Raw genomic sequence first — 19666 nt, 5'->3', positions numbered from 1 at the left:
CCTCAATTATTGCGAATGTCTGTTGATGCAAAACTGTCGGCTTCTTGAAAAATATGCCCTTTTACAGGTCTGACTGGATGGCTGGGGTTACAGACTTTTACGATGTTTAAGCCTGATGCTTGAGGTGAAAAAATCTTTTTTATTCTGATGCTGACAGTGCATTTCAGAGCAAAAACCAAGCCTTGAGGTCAAAGGAGCTGCAGAGACAGGAGTGTTGTCAGGCACGGGTGAAGAACCAGGCCAACAGTTGTTGTCTGCAGAGTCTCTCCCATCTCAGCTGCTGAAGCTTGGAGCTCCTTCAGAGTAGTCATAGGTGTCTTGGTGTCCTCTCTCTAGTCTCTAGTCTCTAGTCTCTAGTGTCCTTCTTGAGGACGGAGAGTCTAGGCAGATTTACACATGTGACATATTCCATCATTTCATCATGATGGATTTAACTGAACTCTGGGGGATGTTCAGAGCCTTGGCTTAACCCCTGACTTAGACTTTTTAATAACCTTTTCCCTGAGTGGATTGGAGTGTTCTTTTATCTCCATGGTGTAATGGTAGCCAGGGATACTGACGATGAGTTGCTTGGAGTGTTCTTTTGCCCCCATGGTGTAATGGTAGCCAGGAATACAGATGATTAGTTGCTTGGAGTGTTCTTTTGTCCCCATGGTGTAATGGGAGCTAGGGATACTGACGATGAGTTGCTTGGAGTGTTTTTTTGTCCCCATGGTGTAATGGAAGCCAGGAATACTGATGATGAGTTGCTTGGAGTGTTCTTTTGTCTCCATGGTGTAATGGTAGCCATGAATTTTGACGTTTAGTTGCTTGGAGTGTTCTTTTGTCCCCATGGTGTAATGGTAGCCATGAATACTGACATTTAGTTACTTGGAGTGTTCTTTCGTCTCCATGGTGTAATGGTAGCCAGGAATACTGATGATGAGTTGCTTGGAGTGTTCTTTTGTCTCCATAGTGTAATGGTAGCCATGAATACTGACGATGAGTTGCTTGGAGTGTTCTTTTGTCTCCATGGTTTAATGGTAGCCATAAATTTTGACGTTTTGTTGCTTGGAGTGTTCTTTTTGTCCCCATGGTGTAATGGTAGCCATGGATACTGACATTTAGTTGCTTGGAGTGTTCTTTTGTCTCCATGGTGTAATGGTAGCCAGGAATACTGATGATGAGTTGCTTGGAGTGTTCTTTTGTCTCCATGGTGTAATGGTAGCCATGAATTTTGACGTTTAGTTGCTTGGAGTGTTCTTTTATCTCCATGGTGTAATGGTAGCCAGGAATACTGATGATGAGTTGCTTGGAGTGTTCTTTTGTCTCCATGGTTTAATGGTAGCCATAAATTTTGACGTTTTGTTGCTTGGAGTGGTCTTTTTGTCCCCATGGTGTAATGGTAGCCATGGATACTGACATTTAGTTGCTTGGAGTGTTCTTTTGTCTCCATGGTGTAATGGTAGCCAGGAATACTGACGATGAGTTGCTTGGAGTGTTCTTTTGTCTCCACAGTGTAATGGTAACCATGCATACTGACCATGAGTTGCTTGGAGTGTTCTTTTGTCCCCATGGTGTAATGGTAACCATGAATTTTGACGTTTTGTTGCTTGGAGTGTTCTGTTGTCTCCATGGTGTAATGGTAACCATGCATACTGACGATGAGTTGCTTGGAGTGTTCTTTTGTCCCCATGGCGTAATGGTAACCATGAATTTTGATGTTTTGTTGCTTGGAGTGTTCTTTTGTCCCCATGGTGTAATGGTAACCATGCATACTGACCATGAGTTGCTTGGAGTGTTCTTTTGTCCCCATGGTGTAATGGTAACCATGAATTTTGACGTTTTGTTGCTTGGAGTGTTCTTTTGTCCCCATGGTGTAATGGTAACCATGCATACTGACCATGAGTTGCTTGGAGTGTTCTTTTGTCCCCATGGTGTAATGGTAGCCATGAATTTTGATGTTTTGTTGCTTGTAGTGTTCTTTTGTCCCCATGGTGTAATGGTAACCATGAATTTTGACGTTTTGTTGCTTGGAGTGTTCTGTTGTCTCCATGGTGTAATGGTAGTCATGAATTCTAATTAAGCAGTGTTCCTGGCCACCATTATCATCAGTGCCTGACTTTAAACTGTGTTTCGTCTTTAATATTTATTAATTATAGACACCAACAGTTCTTCTTGACTGTTTAGTGTGTTGCTGTCTTTACTGGCTTCTTCATTCGTTATCTCTCCAGTGTGAAAGAAAAACTTCCGTCCACTCAGGTGGAAAAGTAGAATTTTTTTCCAAACTATTATAATCTATTTTAAAAATCTCATTCGTTTCCAGCAATATAAAAAGTTCCGGTAATTGCTGGCGTGACATCTGTTCTCCCCGTGCCGTGTCACCACTGACTCACTCCTGTCCATCGAGGCGCTCTGCTGGAACAATCGCTGGACGGTCAGGCTCAAGGACATTTGTCTTGTCATGGTAGAACCGAGTGATTTATATTAATTTATTTCCTCCATACTGATTCCCCGCACTGACGCCAGTATTCAAAGCAGCTACCTTGCTGTGACAAGCTCCCTTATCAGCACAGCAGAGAAAGGAAGCATTGTGCACGAACCATGACAAATGAACTGCACAAGAAAACATTATCGGCACTCTGTCATAAGGCTGAATGACTGCGGTCTATCAGCATTCTGTCTGCAGCACTGGGGAATATGTTCATTATGAGGACTTTGAATTTTTTAAAAAAATCATGAAGGCTGCTGATGAAAGTTTTATCATCATGGCCTCTAGGTATATTATGCTTCTTTCTTGGAAGAAAAATTGCTTGTACGGTAATCACGTTGCCTTTTTTTGTTCAGAAACCAGACACTCGATGGGCCTGACACATTTTCCTCACTGCTGAAATGTGTCAGGATCTTTTTAAACTGCCGGAACATTCCAGGCAGAGGCCGTGTGACACGTGGAGTCAACGTTGTCTGCTTTCACGTTCCAGATTATGTTTTTAGTGAGTATACCTAGAGCGAAGAACTGCTGACACATGGCCTTGAAGAATAATTAAAGTCTCTCTGCAGGTAAAGCCGCTGCATTCTTTCACCTTTTTGATGAATTATGACTTTAATGTAAAACATGAAAAAACTTCAAGCACATAAACTCTGATTGAGTAGAAAGCAGACGCTTGATGAAAGTAAGCTCGCTTTAACAGTTAGGAATGTGAAAGTTATCGAAAAGGAGAGAAGGAGACGTGAAAAAGTTCACTGCAGTGAAAAAGAGAAGAAGGCGTCTGTTGCTGAGGAGAAATCAGCCTTTGACCCAGTCCTGATTAGATGAAGGTTCTAGAAAGGCTCTGGACTGTGTTGGTGATAACGTGCAAAGCCATGCACATGTTCATTCATCTGTTAATTACTCAGGTTAAATTCTCTGTTAACCTCAATGTGAGAAAATAAATCCATTTTTAAAACCTCAAACTGTTGTGAAATTCAGTTTCTGTTAAAGTCCCTTTAAAGCAAAAGAAACACTTTGCCCTTTAATGTAGAGCTCAATGAGTTTGACTATTATTATTATTATTATTACTGTATTATTATTATTGTAATTGTTGTTGTTATTATTATCTTATTATTATTATAATTATTATTATTATTACTACTTTTTTATTATTATTGTTGTTATTATTATTATTATTATTATTAATATTATTATTATTATTATTGCTATTTTTGTCGTTGCTGTTGTTGGCATTGTTGTTATCCTCTTCGTCATTATGATCATTATCATTATTATTATTATTATTATTACTATTATTTATTTATTTTTAATCAATAATATTATTATAATATCAATATTATTACAATTGCTCTTATTTTATTTCATATTTTTCTTATTCATGTAATTATTATTATTGTTATTATTATTATTATTATTATTATATTATTATTATTATTATTATTACTTTATTTTATTATTATTATTTTAATTATCATTTTTATTGTTATCATTATCATGATTTTTATTTTTTGTTATTATTATTACTTTATTATTATTATCATTTTTATTATCATTATCATGATTATTATTTTTGTTATTATAATTATTATTACTTTATTATATTATTATTATTATTATTATTATTATTATTATTATTATTATTATTTTATTTTATTGTATTATTTTGTTTTGATTTTGACAATGATGAGTATAATTATTAATATTGCTATTTTTGTTGTTGCTGTTGTAAGTGTTGCTGCCATTGTTGCTGTCATCTCAATCATTATTATCATTATTGTTGTTACAATAATTATTGTAACAGTAATAACGATAACAATAATTATCATTATACTAATACTACTTATAATAATAATAATAATAATAATAATAATAATAATACTTATAATAATAATAATAATAATAATAATAATAATAGTATTATTAGCTCATGTGCTTGGAGACAGATGTCTGATGTTGCTTTGCAGAGACTGAAAACACTGCAGTAACATTTCCTTTAATGCTGTTATGTCCAGCATCACTGCTGCTAACCTGAGAAACACCATCACATTTTTCATGCATGCTTCTGCAACACTCCTCTGACTTTGACATTTGCTACGGTCCACAGCTGAGGAAAAGAGAAACAGCAATGTGGTTCAAATGAAGACTTTCTGAGTCAAACAGCAAACACGCTGCAAATAAAGCACACACGCTGTAAAAAGGCACCCTGGAGCTGGCCCAACAGATCTCTGCCCCCCCCCCTCTGTTCCACAGTGTTAAAATCCAGCTGGGACTTATTTAAAATCTCAGAGTTTATGCATTTTAACATTTCTCTCTTGTAAAACAGCAATTTCTCCAGCCAAGCACCATTGACTCTGTCGTTAATAAAATGAACTACTCCAGAGAGAAACCCAAAGGCCTGCAGCCGTGTGAGTTTTACTCTCAGTCTGAATCAAGCGTGCGTCACTGACATCACCTGTTGGTTTGAGGTGCAGTGTTGAAGTCCCTGTGTTAGTAATGCTGTCAGTCACTGAGTGTGTATGTGATTTCCTGGGCTTTCACAGCCAGCCTCTAGTGAATGCAGAAGGCACTGCAGTCTTATTTTTTGGTTCTATGTCGGCTTGGTCGTCTGTTTTATGGCGATTGCTTAAAAAAAAAAAGTCATTTTCAACGGGTTTGATGTTGAAATATTTAATTGTGCATTTGCCATTTTCTTTGCAGCGTTTTCACCACTTTATTGGGGCATTTTTAATTTGCTTTTTAATTGCATCATCTCTGACTATGGTGCACATTATTTATAATCTTAACAATGCCTTTACACTTGCCACTGTAATTTCCCATTTGTGCTGATTCAAACTAAAAATAGCATTTAAATTCAATCATATTTAAATGACTTCAAACCCTTAAATGGCCCATAATGGGCTCCTGATGTATGCATCTGCATTACCTGCCTCCAACAGCGTATTACATGGGAAACATGCATGCATATGCAAATGCATGCAATGCATATGCTAGAAACACAAAGCACAAGGCCATAGCAACACATGCACTGGCAAAATAACATTTTTCAACCCCCTTTCAGTTGTATTTTAAATCTCTGTAATTGCATTTGAGGACTGGCTCCTGCACAGTTTAGTGTGAAAAGTAGGGCAACAATGGAGGTTTTATATTCACAGGATAGGTGCATGTTCTTTTGGGAATTAAATGGCAGTCTCTTATTTACATCTGATGCTGTTTTTGTCTTCATACATATGAATACACCAGTGTATATGATGGATGAGCACAACACTAATCATGCGCTCACTCGCCTACTGTGTTCCCAGCCCTTAAACAAAAACCAAGCCCTGCTTTATAGGATGTAAATGTGACAAAATTGCCTTTGAATCTCCCTTTGTTCCCCTTTTTCAACAGAATAACTGTCGCTTATTCTCCAAAACAACCCCAGGGAGAAATGAACCAGCGGGATGCCTGCTTAAGCTTTTTATTTCTTTTTTAGATATACACCAAACATCAGTGTGATGTGATTGGGTTACATGATTGGAGAGAGCTGGCGGCAACTGCTCAATAAAACATTCCTGGATTTCCCGTGTAAAATCCTAAATACGGCCTCCACCACGGGCCGGAGACCGAGGATTAAGAGTCAGAAACATAATCCACCTCAGAAATAAGAGTTAAAAATGTCCACGTATTAGCTCCGAATGCAAGAAGAGACAGAAATGTACTCAATAATTCCCTCAGAGCAACACACAAAACATCTGTGCTTGCATTTTCTGTTTTTAATACCTTTTATTAACAAAGACAGACTTCACAGTGACGGTTTATCAGTTCATCTAGCTTCTACTAAACAACCAGATCACAGTCAGAGCGTTTACATGCAGTAGGAGAAAATTCTGTCTGTCCAACTGGAAACTAATGTGGGTGCAGACTGATTCACCCTCACCTGTTTGGTCCTTGGTTGGACCACACTGGACTACGTTTTGAGCATGCTCAGAAGTCAAACACAATAACAGAGTGTAAAAGTTGTCTGCCTGTCTGGGGCTTAGCATCCCCAGGATCTAACTGGGACTTAAGTGGGGTCCAAGTAGGCTGAAATTGGGTTCCAAGTGGGTTCTGTGGTGGCCCCACTTGTGATTGTCCATATGGGTCTACCTGGGCTTCACATGGGGAGACCCATTTAGGCCTCATCTCTGCCTGGAGAAAGGATCTTTCTAGAACTAAAGTTTGGCCCAAGTGTTCTGGAAAAGGGTTCCAAGTGGTTTATCCATGGGTTCCATGGTGGCCCTACCTGTGACTGGGCCGGAAGTGGGTTGTACACCTTTTCCTATCACACTTTTCTCCTCAGTCAACGACCCATGCTGAGAACAGTCTGCCCTCTCAGCAGTGACCTTCTGTGGCTTACCTTCCTGGTGGGGGGTGCTAATGATGCTCTTCTGGATGACAGTCGAGTCAGCAGTCTTCCTTTGATTGTGGTTGTGTAGACTCAGCTAGAGTAAGAGAATGAATGCTAGTATTATAAAACAGTGGGTTCTGGACTGACTTGAGCTCTGAGCTGAAATCATCAAGGTAAAAACAAAAAAGTCTCAAATGTTTCACTTGTATGTAGAAACAGTCTTGCACCTTTTTGAATGTTGTTTTTGTGCTGAATCAAATGTTTTATAGTCATGAGTATCAGGGTAGCTGGTTACTTTGGTTCAGTCATTAGAAATGTTGTCATGAGGATTTTGTGAAATGTCAGCGAAAGATTTGAATGGTCTAATTCCTTCTGAACCAGAAAACCTGGAAAACGTGCATGCACTGTTGAGCTGTAATAGCAGGTAAACTTATTGTAATATTATGTAAAATTACTGTGATAGCATGTAAACGTACTGTAATAGCATGTAAATGTACTGTAATAGGCTATCATGTAAACCTACTGTAGGAGCATGTAAACATACTGTGATAGCAGGGTAACGCAGTGTAATAGCATGTAAACGTACTGTTTTAGCATGCAAATGTTCCGTAATAGCATGTACATGTACTATAATATCACGTAAACCTACTGTAATAGCATATAAATGTACTATAATAACATGTAAACGTACTGTAAATCACGTAAACATACTGTAATAGCATGTAAACATACTATAATAACATGTAAATGTACTGTTATGTCATGTTAACCTACTGTAGGAGCATGTAAACATACTGTAATAACATGTACATACACTAAAATAGCATGTAAATATACTGTAGTAGCATGTAAACATACTGTAGTGGCATGTAAACATACTGTAATAGCATGTAAACATACTTTAGTAGCATGTAAACATACTGTAATAACATGCAACTGCACTGTAATAGCATGTAAATGCACTGATAGCATGTAAATGCACTGTGATAGCATGTAAACGCACTGATGTGTGCAGGCTGAGGGCTTTGTCTGTAGGTATCTTTACATTAAAACGGCTCCACAGAGCCCTGTCCTGGGATCAGTGTTATTTCCACTTCCATGGCAGCAGCTGGTGATGATGTTTTCAGTGCACATTTACATTAATATGCAGACGACACTGTTACTTATTGCTCTGCCCTTTTCTGTGTAAATGTAGTAAACAGCAGCATAAGCTAGGTCTGTATCTTTAGATGTTATTTCTCTCTATACTCTGCTGAATATTTCCCATATTTTTATACTGTTTCACATTGAAATAAGGTTTAATTATCATAGTGTGTTTGAGGTATAGAGTAAAATTATAGACACAGCATGTGGGACAATCATTTTTAATTTTTTTTTTTTTTTTTTTTTTTTTTTTTGCCACGGTTAGTATCAAAGCAAAAAAGCCTCTGCACATTTAATGTTCCTTTTAATGCTGTTCCCTCCATATAAAAGCTACAAAGGTGAGTAATTGTGCTAAACACAGGCCTTATCAGCCACACATTGTGATATGTTCTTTTATTTAAATGTACTCTATTAGTGTGAACATGGCAGCCATATCCAAAGGGCAAGGATTAGTGTGATCACCGAGTGCTTATCCACGCTCAGCCTGGGTGGTAAAGGACTGCCTGAAGCTGGTTTACCAACGAGCCAGCAAACCAGGCAGCGGGAGGAGCTTAGAGTTAGTGAATGGGATGTGGTTGAGCTCAGGAGGGCTTTCATAGCCTCATTTACACATATGTTAAATGCATTCAGAATCGCCATAATTAAATCCCCTAAAACTAAACGTTGCCCCTTAGTGTAATGTTTTTCATCATCATCACCTAAACTAAACCTAAGAGACAGGTAGAGGAACACTGAGGCTAACATGTGCTTTACATTATTCCTCACCTCTCTCTTTCTTCTTCTTCCTTGTTCTAATAATAAACCAGGAGCTAAACACGTCACATTATCTAAGAGAAAGTGAAGTTGTTTGGAACTATCTGAACTATCTTGGTCGATCCAATCACTCCTGTTTTAGAGGGCTATATCTTTACAACATGTCCAAATTATCAGGGGAAAAACATGCATAACATCTAAATTTAAGGTTGATTAGAGGCAGGATGGGGATCCTCTGTTAGGATAATAACTCTGGCTGCCTAGAAGAGCGATGTGCATGACATTTCAGTGAATAACAAGTTTACCCCTGGTACCCTAATGTTTGGAAAAATGCCATCAAAGTGCCTCCATGGTAGACACAATTTGACAAAGGGCCCTCTATGGTGCTGTCTTACCTCTAATTTCCACATACAGCGACTGGGCTGTGATCCGCCGGCGAATCATACTGCAGAGCACATCGCTCCCTCTCTAGTCTATCAGAGCATTACCACAGCCGGTGCTCTAGTCCAGCATCGGTGCTGTATTGCAGTTTTTTGCACCTATTTTTTGTGGAAATGCTAACAAAGATTGCGTCTTTTCCACTAGCTTGTGCAAAGAGGAAATCCACGCTACCTGCACACAAAATGCATGCTAGCTGCTCAGCTGTGCAAGCAGCGCCTTGTCTCATTTAGGGATGTCACGACCTGAACGCATCAAATTCCCCGTCTTCAGCTCGTGAAGTTCGCTAATTAACGTCAATTCTGTCGATTCCGCTGCAGATTTCTACACTGGATTAATATTAACAAACAGGACTGTCTCAGAGTTTTGGAGCATTTATCTGAGCAGCTGAAGAAGAAAACTGTCCTGAAGCAGCTGAACTGATGTATGTTTTTACACCAGTCTTATCTTAAAACGACGTTACGTCACAGAGCCTGTGAGACTCGATAGCAGTATTGATAAGTAGGGGTGTTTGATAACTATCGCGCCGTAACAGGACATTATTACGTCATTCTGATAAGTCCGATATCATGACGACTAGCCCCGATAACATCTATATTTTTGTCAGCACGGCAGTGCTGGCGTTTGTTTTCTTTCTCATGAGACTACACATTCTGAAACTGCAGGTGGCGCCGCAGTACACGACCCGCTATTAAGCACCAGAGAAGAAGAGGAAGCAGCCCCTGTGCCAAAATGCTAACAACTCAGTGGCGTTATTCAGTATTTACAGGGAGGATAACATAACCGTGTGTGGAGAATTTGCCCTGCAAAGGTCGCAACGAGTAGAAAGAAGTCCCCGACAGATCTTATAAGTCACTTTAGAGTCATCATCCTAACAACGTTAAAACGAAGCGGCAGCAGCCACTAGCCTCAGCCGCAGGCATTAGGACCGAGTCAACGGCTAGTACCAGGCAGAGCGCTGATTTTAAGCAGGCATTGAAAACTGCAGAAAGTTTGCCAGAGCCAAAAGGCGCAACGTTATAATAAAATCAGTCTGACAGTCTCCTGATCCATCGCTGCCTTCATAGACGTAGACCTGCCTGCTCTGTTTGACGTGGTTTCATTCAGTCTGATCCACGTTAGGAACAGAAGTTTAGCCACAGACCACGGTGGACTTCTCATTCTTAACCTATCTCTGATATGACTGATGTCAGTGCATATTTTTAATCTTTATGTCAAACATCAGCTCCCTTTAATTCTGGCTTAAGCAGTAAAAAAAAAAACAAACAAAAAAAAACAGACCCCCAAATATCTCCATTTGTTAAGAATAACAGCCTGTTATCATTTGGTTTTATGGGGGAAAACCTGTCAGTTGTTTGCATATGTTGTACTTGGTACACAAATGTTTAACTAAAAAAAGTTAACCATCAGGAGAAGGACATTATCGGTTATCGGTATTGAATCAAAAAAATACTTATCGTGCATCGCTATCGATAAGCTAAAGCGTTATTGACTTTGGGTGTTTCAAAAACACCCGGGATTTGATCCCCACCCCTAACACTGACATGACTTAACCCAGTAACTATTTACCTTTACTTTGGCGTACAACGCCGGGTGGTTAGCCCGCAGGTGCTGAAGTATTGCCTGATTTCACGGCAACTTTTTTGTGGCATGTTTTACATTTAGGCTGGCCGTCTTCCACAATGACACTCTGGCCATTTTTTTTTTTTTTTGTATCTAAGAAAATCCCACATGGCTGACTTCAACCGTTTATTCGGAGGGGACAGCTCTTCTTCTTCCATGCTGTAGCGTGACACACCTCCGCCCGCAACTGCACGAAGCAACAGGAGGCGTGACACGTGGATGTTGTGTCACTTTGTTTTTGTTTTGAGCGAGTCGCGCTGTCGTACCAGTATGGTTCCCGGCATTATCTTTTCTGGAAATTGACGTTATTTAGGAAACAGTACGATGAACTAATCGTAAAGTTCAATACCCCAGTTAATCATGAAAATGGGTAATCGAGCCATCCCTTGTCTCACTGACATGTTTGTAAATGGGTTTTAATGGAGGAACCATTCCTGCACAATCGCACCATTTACATGCAAATCAGCCTAATGTCAAAACTGGACGAACTGGACTGAACTAACCCAAACCGACCGTACATGAGCGTTATGTCACACCGGGAGTCCTCTGCTGCTGCGTGGCATCATCTGCAAAGATATTAGTCCAGATTATGAGTTTAGAATATTTGACTGCGCTGATGGAGCATGATTAAAAGTGAGCCAGCCATGACATTAAAAACTCTCCCTTCAGGCTCGTTGGACCAGGCGTTCCCTCTACTGTAGCTCCGTGGTACACCCTCAACATCTCTCTCTATTAGACACTCATTTAAACTTGTCTTGAAAAGTCTGAAGATCTGACTCGGTAATCTTTCAGATCAAAACATGGCAAACAAAATTTGCTGCTCCACTTCTCAAAGTGTCTCTGAGCTTTCAAACCGTTTCTTTCAGATCTGATGCATCATTCTGATCAGTTGAGTTGCCTTTAATTAAAAGCCTCCCCGCATTCCCCTAATTCTTCTTACAAACGTCCTCGTCTGACGGTTCACTTGAACACCTTCATTACCGGGACCATCAATCAAAAATCTGCTTGAAATATCACTCAGTGACAGTGCAGTTTAACGCAGTGATTACACCCCACTAATGAGAAAATAAACGTTGGCCTGTGTCTGGATGAAAAATCAAGGCCTGAGCGTGGCTGGGCAGCCGGGACCGCGCTCTCCTCCAAGCTGACATTTATAATCAAAGGCTGACATCTGTCATCACTCCCCGAGGGGCCTTGTCTGTTGTGATTACAGTTCAGATGATGCCTATTTGCATAATAGGTTGACTGAATGGCAGCATTTCTGGACTTTTTCTCCTTTATTCATAATCAATGTCGTTAATATACACCTTGAAAACTGAATCAGGTGTCTGGTCTTCTGGTTATCGATGCCATGAGTCTGATTACAGCCCTCAGACCGCTATAAGGCCGGCGCGTGAATATCGGCATGTTGATCCGTCTGGAAAACGAGTGGAAAATTATAGAGGGAGCAACCACAGCCTCGTCCTCTGGTATTTTCCAAATGCCAAGAGGTCAGTGTAATTTCACACCGTCCACGCTGGCAAATGAGGTGTGAGCGAGGAACGTAGGTGCTCAGTCCACAACAAGGGTATGGAGAGGCACTGACAGCTGGAGACTGTACAGATGACATGATCCAACAGGCCTCGTTTTTTACTCTATAAATGCAGAAAACTAGTTTGTCAATGTATAAATCTGTGATCTGATCAGACATGTTGGTTAAGATGAACCATCTCAGAGCATTCAGAATGGTTGTGCACGTTTTATTCTTCATGTTTTAATAGTTCTGGCTGTGTTCATGTTTACATGTGACATTTGCAAATATTGTATATTTTTATTTGATATTATTTCCAGCTCAGCTCCTACAGGAAGTCTAAAATAAACAGTTTACGAGCAAAAGTTACACTCAGGCTGTTAAGAACCAAAAATGCCCCACTGAAACCCATTCAGACCGACATTTCTGATCTGAGCATAAGACATGCATTTTATTCTGTCTGGGTGTCCGTCCAGGCTTTTGTCTTGAAACCGATCTTTTTTACTATTCTCCATCAGATGGCGCCATTTTGACCATATTTGGCATATGGAGGAAAAACATGCTAATCATGCCAAAAATAATTACCAAAAAAAAAATCAGTGTTTCTGCTGATCGCTGACATATCAGGCTGTAATAGGTCAACACACAATAAATACTTTACATGTAGTATATTGAACATTTTTACTTTTTCCTTGATAAACATGGTGACATCATGACAAAAACATAAAAAAAGCTGGCATTCAAAGGGTCAAAATGTATATATATAAAAAAAAAGAAAAATAATGTATATATTTGATAGATCAGTTGTAGGTGAGAAAAGTTAGCCCAATGAAATTTGAATAAAAAATTCATGTATAAAATTGCAAACTACCAAAGAAAAAGCACATTTTTGACTCTTAGCAGCTTAAGAGACACAGTTTGACGATGCACAAAAAATGCTTTAAAAATCATTGTTGCTGTTAACCACTGACAAATCCCAGGCTGTAATAATTCAACACAAAAATACTTTGCATGTACTATGTTGATTTTCTTTTTCTTTTTTTTTCTTTTTTTCATTTTTCTTTTTTTTTTTTTTTTTTTTTTTTTCATTGAAAAACATGATGGCATCATGACAAAACTGGCTTTCAAAGGGTAAAAATATTTTTTAAATTAATGAATTTTTGATATTAATAGTCATGTCAGTTGTAGGTGAGGAAAGGTAGCTCGATGAAATTAAAAAGAAATATTAATGTACTAATTCATCACAAAAAAAATACTTTGCATGTAATATTTTGAAAATAATTCATTGTTCAGTGTAGTTTTATTATTATTATTATTATTATTATTATTGTTATTATTGCTATTGTTATTGTTATTTTTATTTTATTATTATTTTTAATTATTGTTTTTAATTTCATTTTTATTATTTTTAATTATTATAATTTTTTTTTGTTATTATTTGTAGTAGTAGTTGTAGCACCATGACTTTTAATTTATTTATCATTATTAATTAATTAATTAATTAATTAATTAATTAATTAATTAATTAATTAATATTTTTATTTATTTATTTATTATTTTAGCCGATTAGTTTTAAGTCTGAAATTTCTCTGCTCTGTTTGTTTTCAGGTTCTTTTGTGTTGGTGCGAGTGGATCCCTTTAACTTCAGCTCCACACAACAGGTAAGTGCTGTTCTGCATGCTGTATTCATACTGCAAAAAAAAAAAAAAAAAAAAAAAAAAAGCAAAATATAAATAATTAAAATTCAAAATTCAGATCTTATTGAAAGACAGATCATTTGCACTTATCATAAGTAAAATAAGTGATAAATAAATGTGTAAGGGCAGGATATTTAAGAAATAAAACTCTCAGGAGGGCTGTTTTCCTGCAGGATGATAAAGTTAGAGTTAAAAAAATCACGCTGGTCAAGATTTTTTAATGAACACGAGATGCTAAATAGATGTCCATGGACTGTTCAGGCCCACAGAGAATCAAAAGTACATGAAGAGTCAGTAAGTGTAGTTTTCTGTTCTCAGCCTCTTTGTCAAAGGTGACCTACACCGAGCACGTACATGGATGCACGCCACATAGTTTTTGTTTTACTGGTTTCCAGGGTTTCCTGAGCAAAAGAAGAAAAGAAAATAATATTTCAGCTCAGATTTGTTCCAGAAAAAAAGACATCAAACCCGACTTTAACAGAAAATAGACGCTGAAATCAGGGTTAGGTGAGGTATAATGGAGAACATGCTGGAAAGAGTCCTCCTCCCCAGCCCTTAATGCGGTTCTGCAACCATCAGCATGTTTTAACCTTGTCTTCAATGAGTGTGTTAGCATGCTGATGTAAGCATTTAGCTCACGGCACCACTCTAGATTCAGATCCAGCCCTCCAGACTGGGGTAGCATTAGCTACACAAGGCTAACCTGTTTGATATTTCACTACAGCTCAGAGCTGTAGTCTCTCTCATTGCTATTCATGGTGTTTGATGTTTCAAGTCTTTCCCTGTAACAATCTTTTCTCACTAAAATATCCCCCCATCCCTCCTCCATGTAAGTGACATCCTGTTTCGTACCGTGCGGTGCAGCTTTATTTCAAATGCATTGGAAAGCCTCGGCCAGGTAGCACACAGCTGTAATAGTGCCATGGCTGGATCAGCGTTTGTGAATGCTGAGCACCGGCGGGTTCCCCCCTCATCAAATATATTACCCCTGCATCCCTCCTCCTTAGCACCACACTGCGCTAGCGGCTATTTATAGCACAAACATATTGATCACTCTCTGCACCACCCTCTATCACTCTGTCCAGAGTGAGAGCACGGAGGAGAGCGGCGGCGCTTTATGGCCCTCCGTGGAAGAGCGTGCGTGCGTTTATGGGCTGGGTGGTGGCGGCGGAGGGGCCGCCGTGGCGTGTGCGTGTGTACAGTATGTGCCTGTGTCTGTGTGGAGAAGGACTGCCCTGTAATTCAGTTCCAGACAGAGTTAACTCTGATTAAACAGCCTCATGGGGCTATAAAATCCCTGGATATAAAAATAGGAAAAGCTCTCCACCAGCGCCACCGCTTCAGAGCTGTGATATGGAAATAAGCCTCCGCAGCCAGCAGTGCCTCACGGTTGCTTTGCTGACAGTCATGGCAAAGAAAACACAAAAACAAGGCCCTGAAAACACCAGAGGGACCAGGACTTCACATCTAGAGGACAGGGAGAGGTCATTTTGACTGCTGCGTTACAGACTCAGTTATCTCTACTGATAGAATCACATGCGTTTATTAAGTTTGGATTTCTTTTCTAAGTAACATAAAAGTGTACATTTAACTACAACCTCTATTCCAAAAAAGCTGGGATGCAGTCCTGGGTCTTCCTTTCCAGATTTGTCCTTTTCTGATGCTCCGAGTGTTTCCTGCTGGTGAAACCCGGACTCTTCCTGTGAAGCCATGCTGTTGTGATGATGTGGTATGTGGTTTAGTGTGGTGCTGCTGACAGACGTTGTCTAAATATTTTGGTGTGATTGAAATATTATTGTAGTAGTATTTGTATTTTCTTTTAAAACACAGGACATTTTTAGTCATTAATAGTGAGATCTATCCCTGTTATCTAGAATGCAGCAGGCCTGACAACAGGATTGGCTGGGCCCATGAAAATCTAAGAGAATGGGCCTCCACAATCGTCACTTAGCACCAATATTAACACATTTTGTCACTTTTAAGCCCTTTTTTGATACTCTCTGCCTCTTTAGCCCAATTTTTGCATGATTTTAACCCCTTTTGTACCACTTTTCCTGCATGTTTTATCTCCTTTGTGACACCCTTTTATTCTTTTTTGCCACTTTTTAAACCCTTTTATTACATTTTTCAACAATTTTTGCAACTTTAAAACCAATTTTTCCCCCTTTAACCCATTCTTGATACTTTTTGCCCCTTTTTGCCTCTTTAACCCAATTTTTGAAAGACTTCAACCTAATTTGAACCACTTTTTCTGCATGTTTTAATTCCTTTGTGCCACTCTTTTATCAATTTTTGCCACTTTTCTTCTATTTCTGCCACTTTTTCAACCCAAATTCATTACTTTTTTGCACTGTTTTTTGTCATTTGTAACCAATTTTGGGTACCTTTTGCCCCCTTTTTCTCCTGTTTTACCTTTTTTTTTTCTTTCCACAACTTTTTCTGCCATTTTTTGTCCCTTTGTGCCACTCCACAACCCATTTTGCCACTTATCACCCATTTTTGCCACTCTTTAACCCCTTTTTACTGCTTTTTGCAGCACTTCTGCCAACCTTAACCCTTTTTCAAATATATACTAATTAAGACAGTATATTTCAGTAAAAAATAGATCAAATGTTGGTCATTCTAAAACTATTTCAATGTTAATTGTTTGTGGGATGGATTTAACAGCTGCAGACGTTTAAAGCCAGAGGATACTCTTTAAACCACGACATCTTCTTATCCACCTTTTTTGAATTTAATGATCTTTCAGGGGCCGGACAGGAAGCTTTGGGGGGTCTGATTTGGCCCCCGGGCTGCCAGTTGATGATCAGTGCTCTAAAAGCTCTCTCTACTTTCCAGATGTTAGAGCTGCCCACGCCATAGGCACTAATGCAACCCCATACCATCAGAGATGCAGGCTTTAGACCTGAGCCAGCAGAACAAGCTGGATGCTCCCTCTCCTCCTTAGTCCACAGGACACGGCGGCTGTGGTTTCCTCTGACCACAGAACAGTTTTCCATGTTTCCTCTGACCACAGAACAGTTTTCCATGTTTCCTCTGACCACAGAACAGTTTTCCATGTTGCATGTACAGGAGCTGCGGTCCAGAGAAGACGGTGGCATTTCTGGTCCATGATTTCTGGAATGTTCCTGAGCCCATGCAGTGATTTCAGTCCAGAATCATGCCCGTTTTTAATGAGTGGCCCCTGAGGGCCCCTTCAGCCTTGTCCCACGCTCACAGAGATTTCTCCAGATTCTCTGGATATTCTGATGACATTATGGACTCTAGATGGAGGGAGATTCAACATCTTTGCAGTTTTAGGTTGAGGAGTATTAGTGTGAAACTGTTCCACATTTTTAGACTCCGTTTTTCTCAGATTGGTAAAGCTCTGCCGTTCTTTACCTCTGAGACCGCGGTTCTCAGACGGTGTGCCTTAAGGCAAGTCCAGGTGGGCCGTGGGAATTTATACCGTTGGCAATAACTGTAACCAGGCCTGCCCACAGATCTGGACCCCTGAAAACCCCCAGAGATGGACCTCTCCAGTTGGGATTTATAGATGATATCAGTGTGTGTGTGTTGGATCAGTAGCATTGGTGCTAGCATCCTGGCTAACAGTTACCTCATTAAGAAATGAAAAGCATGGCAAGCTTTTATTAGGTAGAAATAAGTGGTTAAGCTATTAATTTGGGCTATTTTTAACCAAGTTGAACAATGTTTCTAACTATTTTTGACACTTCTTATTTCTACTTTTGACCCATTTAACCCATTTTTGCCACTTTTTTGCCAATTTTGACCACATTTAACCAATTTTTGCCACTTTTTTAAAAATGCTTTTGACCCATTTTTGCCACTTTTTTGGAACTTTTTGCCACACTTAACCTATTTTTGCTACCTTTCTGCAGCCTTTTTGCTACCTTTTTGCCACCTTTAACCCATTTTTGCCCCTTTTTGCCACTTTTTGCACAACTTTGCTATTGTTTGGCCATTTTTTTGCCATTTTCCCCATCACTTTTAACCCCTTTTTACCACATTGTAGTAACTTCAACCCTTTTTGCCACTTTTCTGCCACTTTTGCCTTTTTTCTTATCACTTTCATCCCATTTTTTATCACCTTTTTACACGTTTGATCCATTTTTGCCACTATTTTGGCACTTTTAACAAGTTTTTGCCAATTCCAACACATTGGTTGGCCACTTTTACCAATTTTGCCATGTTTTTTCAGCACATTTAACCCATTTTTGCCACATTTTGCCATCTCCATGATCCCCCAGTTGGCCTGGCCCCAGAAAGCTCATACTATAACAGACTATAACATTATTTAAAAATTCTATTTCGTATTGATTTAAATTTGGTGTGCTTTGAGATTTTGGCTGAACCTTAGGTGTGCCTTGGGCGAATAAAGTTTGAAAACCACTGATGTAATGTATACAGAGAGAGTATGTGACGTCTCTCTACTCTACACCTGCTACCACTTCACATGTACTCCATCCTTGTGATGCATACATGTGCTTCTCCAAGCAGCTCCATGTTACTTTTAGCACTAGCATCACTCGACGTGATCGTGATTGACACTTCCCCTTAAGCTACCATGTCAATGCTTTGGTTTTTGCCAGGTTTGCAGCATTTGAATTTCACACGTTCTGCCTCCACTCACAGGTTTACTTCATATGAGTCAGAGAAGCTGTCACTGCCTGCCAATCAGAGACCAGTATCAGAGCTGCACACCATGTTTTCATGTCAAGCTGAGTTTATGTAATGACCTTTAACCACATCTACATGTCATGTATGCTTTGATCCAGTTAAAGAAAATATGAGATAGTTGGTGTGATTGAAAAGACAGATTAAAGGCCTGGAATCTCATGGTGGAGTGCTAGCGTCATCGCTATTTTCCTCCAATGCAGTCGGTATTTTTATGCTACGTGCCCACATTGTCCAACTGTCTCTGCGCCTAGCTTAGCAAGCAAGGGCGTGTTGCTTTAAATGAGGTGTGATCAGGCGCACTGTTGATGCGTTGCTATCTTGAGGCAGTGACACCCGGACTCATTCAGCCATGGAGGGATGCTCAAGCGGCAACGTTTGTCCTGAACATTTAAGCTTTTGAAGAAAAAATTAAATAAGATAAAGGCCTCTAGAAGGCAGCTCCATAAACCCTGGAAGAGTATAGCAATAAAAGGAAGTTCCTTAGTCAGGGGGCTCTGACAGCAGATGCCTGATCTTCAGGTTTAAGTCTCGACTTTGGAACAACCAGGATACCGGCTGCCCCAAGATTTAGGGCCATGTGTCGGCTCCTTAGGGGTCAGCTTTTCAGAAACTTGGAGCCAGACCCATACAGGCTTAAAATGTTCTCAGAATCTACAAATCGATTCTTTAAGTGACAGCGTGAAAGCAAGGATAGATGTGATCTGATGTCTTTGACAACCAGCTAAAAGCCTCGCTGTGTTCTGGACCAGTGGGACAGAAGAGAGTTAAAGTAGCTTGATAGACCAGTCAGGAGATCAGTGCATGTACAACTTCTGCAGAGTTTTACTTTATAACAAATAAAAGGTAAATCTGGGTGTCATCTGCAAAGTAATGGGAGTAAAGGTTTTAATCTATTGACGGCATGATGACAGGAAATAAAAGTGGACCTAGAACTGAGCTCTGTGGTGCACCAGGTCATACAAGAGGTGGAAGAGGAGGAGATACTG

The 19666-nt window shown here is 39.5% G+C and overlaps 1 long non-coding RNA gene across 1 annotated transcript in view; it reads left to right on the top strand.

Moving 5' to 3' along the window:
- The window catches only part of LOC121505996, a 228058-nt gene that overhangs the window by 176196 nt on the left and 32196 nt on the right, over positions 1–19666 (top strand). The window contains exon 2 of the long non-coding RNA XR_005991596.1: positions 13912–13964. This is a non-coding gene — a long non-coding RNA (uncharacterized LOC121505996). The remainder of the gene's footprint in view (positions 1–13911; positions 13965–19666) is intronic.

Source organism: Cheilinus undulatus, linkage group 24 (genome assembly GCF_018320785.1).
Source record: "Cheilinus undulatus linkage group 24, ASM1832078v1, whole genome shotgun sequence".
NCBI classification, from domain to species: Eukaryota; Metazoa; Chordata; class Actinopteri; order Labriformes; family Labridae; genus Cheilinus; species Cheilinus undulatus.
This window is presented reverse-complemented; position numbering and strand designations above follow the sequence as displayed.